General features: G+C 55.3%; 1 non-coding gene across 1 annotated transcript in view; it reads right to left on the bottom strand.

Moving 5' to 3' along the window:
* Nucleotides 1-1,273, bottom strand: part of LOC124570352 — a 1,910-nt gene extending 637 nt beyond the window's left edge. The window contains exon 1 of the ribosomal RNA XR_006971664.1: nucleotides 1-1,273. This exon is cut by the window's left edge and continues 637 nt beyond it. This is a non-coding gene — a ribosomal RNA (small subunit ribosomal RNA).
* Between the last annotated feature and the right edge of the window lie 2,673 nt (nucleotides 1,274-3,946).

The raw sequence follows: 3,946 nt of genomic DNA on the forward strand, positions 1-3,946 counted from the left end.
GGCTCCACTCCTGGTGGTGCCCTTCCGTCAATTCCTTTAAGTTTCAGCTTTGCAACCATACTTCCCCCGGAACCCAAAAGCTTTGGTTTCCCGGAGGCTGCCCGCCGAGTCATCGGAGGAACTGCGGCGGATCGCTGGCTGGCATCGTTTATGGTTAGAACTAGGGCGGTATCTGATCGCCTTCGAACCTCTAACTTTCGTTCTTGATTAATGAAAACATACTTGGCAAATGCTTTCGCTTCTGTTCGTCTTGCGACGATCCAAGAATTTCACCTCTAACGTCGCAATACGAATGCCCCCGCCTGTCCCTATTAATCATTACCTCGGGTTCCGAAAACCAACAAAATAGAACCGAGGTCCTATTCCATTATTCCATGCACACAGTATTCAGGCGGGCTTGCCTGCTTTAAGCACTCTAATTTGTTCAAAGTAAACGTGCCGGCCCACCGAGACACTCACTCAAGAGCACCCTGGTAGGATTGCAACGGGGTCCGCCTCGGGACGCACGAGCACGCACGAGGCGCGTCGCACGCCTTCAGCTCGCCCCACCGGCAGGACGTCCCACGATACATGCCAGTTAAACACCGACGGGCGGTGAACCAACAGCGTGGGACACAAATCCAACTACGAGCTTTTTAACCGCAACAACTTTAATATACGCTATTGGAGCTGGAATTACCGCGGCTGCTGGCACCAGACTTGCCCTCCAATAGATACTCGTTAAAGGATTTAAAGTGTACTCATTCCGATTACGGGGCCTCGGATGAGTCCCGTATCGTTATTTTTCGTCACTACCTCCCCGTGCCGGGAGTGGGTAATTTGCGCGCCTGCTGCCTTCCTTGGATGTGGTAGCCGTTTCTCAGGCTCCCTCTCCGGAATCGAACCCTGATTCCCCGTTACCCGTTACAACCATGGTAGGCGCAGAACCTACCATCGACAGTTGATAAGGCAGACATTTGAAAGATGCGTCGCCGGTACGAGGACCGTGCGATCAGCCCAAAGTTATTCAGAGTCACCAAGGCAAACGGACCGGACGAGCCGACCGATTGGTTTTGATCTAATAAAAGCGTCCCTTCCATCTCTGGTCGGGACTCTGTTTGCATGTATTAGCTCTAGAATTACCACAGTTATCCAAGTAACGTGGGTACGATCTAAGGAACCATAACTGATTTAATGAGCCATTCGCGGTTTCACCTTAATGCGGCTTGTACTGAGACATGCATGGCTTAATCTTTGAGACAAGCATATGACTACTGGCAGGATCAACCAGGGAGCTGCGTCAACTAGAGCTGAGCAGCCGGCCGCCCGGGAGTGTGTCCCGGGGGCCCGCGCGAACACGCAAGCGTCCGCTCAATTATTCTGCAAACAGGAGGAGGCTGAGCTCCCCTGCACAATACACCTCGAAACCCTCTCAGGTCCCGGCGGCGCGCAGCGCCGTCCTAAGTACTTGGTCGGGTTCGAGAGAGGCGCAATCGCCCGGAGTTTGGCGAGTAGACGCTTTAGGTGCGACCACCCGTGCTCCCAACTGAGCTTGCCGCTGCCGACAGAGGCCCGGGAGCGTGCTGTCGTGGCATTGCCGGCGGGAGACAACACGCGCCACCTACGGTGGCCGGCAGCTCCAACGCCAGCGCCACAGAAGGACAAAAGCCCCACTTGGGTGCCGAAGCGAACTCTCCCAGCACAGCGCACGCGCCAACACGTCCGCACAGCTGCGATACAATCCACCTGCGAGAACCGCAGAGGCGACCGAGCAGCAGACGGCGTCGCGGCGCCGAGCGCCGGGCGGCGGCGCATCCTCAGCGCACACAGTCCTCAATCGGACCAGCACACTGCAGATGTCCACCGCGCTTCGCACCGGGCCCGCGAGGACCTACTTTGGCCGCACGGCGCCGCGTGCAGGGTGCGCCGGCGCGCAGCTGCGCCGCCTGCCGCCTCCGTCGGCCGGCGCGCCTGCCACTGGCCGCCCCCACCAGCCGGCTGTAGCGCGTGCGCCCACGCACCGCGCGGCCAGCACGCCGGAAGGCCCCCCCTCACCGGCCGGGGACGGTCCCACCCAGCCACCGCCGCGTATCGCTTCACACCCACATGCCATTCACGTTCGTGGGCATGGTGGGTATCGCTGAAACAACCGGTTGGTAGCTCAACCGATCGTCGCCATCACTGATTCACCTCTAGCGAGAACAACCGCACCACAACGGTTTACCAGTTCTTCATTTGCGTAACGTCACCAGCAAACGTAGACGTCCATCGCCATTTGCAAATTCAACGATTGTTGCATGCCTGTGTCAGGTGTCACGACACACTATGTCTGCCCACATACACGCAACAACATGTGCACGCTTCGCGAACACGTGGAAGGTGGCCCCCGTACGTATGCGATGTCCATTGCGCGAACGACTGTCAACCGGCCTCTGTCGCATGTCGCAGATGTGGAACGCAGTGCACCATGCTATCACGGTGTGTGAGAAGAGACGACTACGTCTGACAACACGCGCCACTACATCAACAGACGGCTCATGCTGATCGCCATCCACGGCATACCATACTGCAATCCAGCTCTTATAGGGAGACGACACGTAGCTGAGTGCACAATATTTGGACCGTATGGTTCGCCGTTGTTGGCGCAGTCGTGGTACGGTCACACATGTACCACGATGTATCATTCAGTACATGAGGACCAATGTGCGGTACAGTGTGTGATTTGGACGTACAACATCAGCGGACAGTTGCCACAAGCCGTACCACAACGTAGGCTGTGCTTCGCCATGCGAATGCCAATGAACAACTGCGAAGGGCATTGAGCATGTACGTCCTGCCGCCATCCGCATTACAGTGTATAGCTGCAAGGTGTTTAACATGAAGCGATACTCTGGGGACCGGGCAGTGCGAGTAGCAAACTATATTGCGGGGGTTGCAGTTAGGCAACACTACACTAATTTAACGCGTCGTATGACAATTACAGAGCAGGTTAAGGCCCAACGTGTGTTGGGTTAAGGCCCAACGTGTGTTGGGTTAAGGCCCAACGTGTGTTGGGTTAAGGCCCAACGTGTGTTGGGTTAAGGCCCAACGTGTGTTGGGTTAAGGCCCAACGTGTGTTGGGTTAAGGCCCAACGTGTGTTGGGTTAAGGCCCAACGTGTGTTGGGTTAAGGCCCAACGTGTGTTGGGTTAAGGCCCAACGTGTGTTGGGTTAAGGCCCAACGTGTGTTGGGTTAAGGCCCAACGTGTGTTGGGTTAAGGCCCAACGTGTGTTGGGTTAAGGCCCAACGTGTGTTGGGTTAAGGCCCAACGTGTGTTGGGTTAAGGCCCAACGTGTGTTGGGTTAAGGCCCAACGTGTGTTGGGTTAAGGCCCAACGTGTGTTGGGTTAAGGCCCAACGTGTGTTGGGTTAAGGCCCAACGTGTGTTGGGTTAAGGCCCAACGTGTGTTGGGTTAAGGCCCAACGTGTGTTGGGTTAAGGCCCAACGTGTGTTGGGTTAAGGCCCAACGTGTGTTGGGTTAAGGCGCAACATAGGTTAGGTTAAGGCGCAACATAGGTTAGGTTAAGGCGCAACATAGGTTAGGTTAAGGCGCAACATAGGTTAGGTTAAGGCGCAACATAGGTTAGGTTAAGGCGCAACATAGGTTAGGTTAAGGCGCAACATAGGTTAGGTTACGGCGCAACATAGGTTAGGTTAAGGCGCAACATAGGTTAGGTTAAGGCGCAACATAGGTTAGGTTACGGCGCAACATAGGTTAGGTTAAGGCGCAACATAGGTTAGGTTAAGGCGCAACATAGGTTAGGTTAAGGCGCAACATAGGTTAGGTTAAGGCGCAACATAGGTTAGGTTAAGGCGCAACATAGGTTAGGTTACGGCGCAACATAGGTTAGGTTACGGCGCAACATAGGTTAGGTTAAGGCGCAACATAGGTTAGGTTACGGCGCAACATAGGTTAGGTTAAGGCGCA

Source organism: Schistocerca americana, unplaced genomic scaffold (assembly GCF_021461395.2).
Source record: "Schistocerca americana isolate TAMUIC-IGC-003095 unplaced genomic scaffold, iqSchAmer2.1 HiC_scaffold_1630, whole genome shotgun sequence".
Lineage (NCBI taxonomy): Eukaryota > Metazoa > Arthropoda > Insecta > Orthoptera > Acrididae > Schistocerca > Schistocerca americana.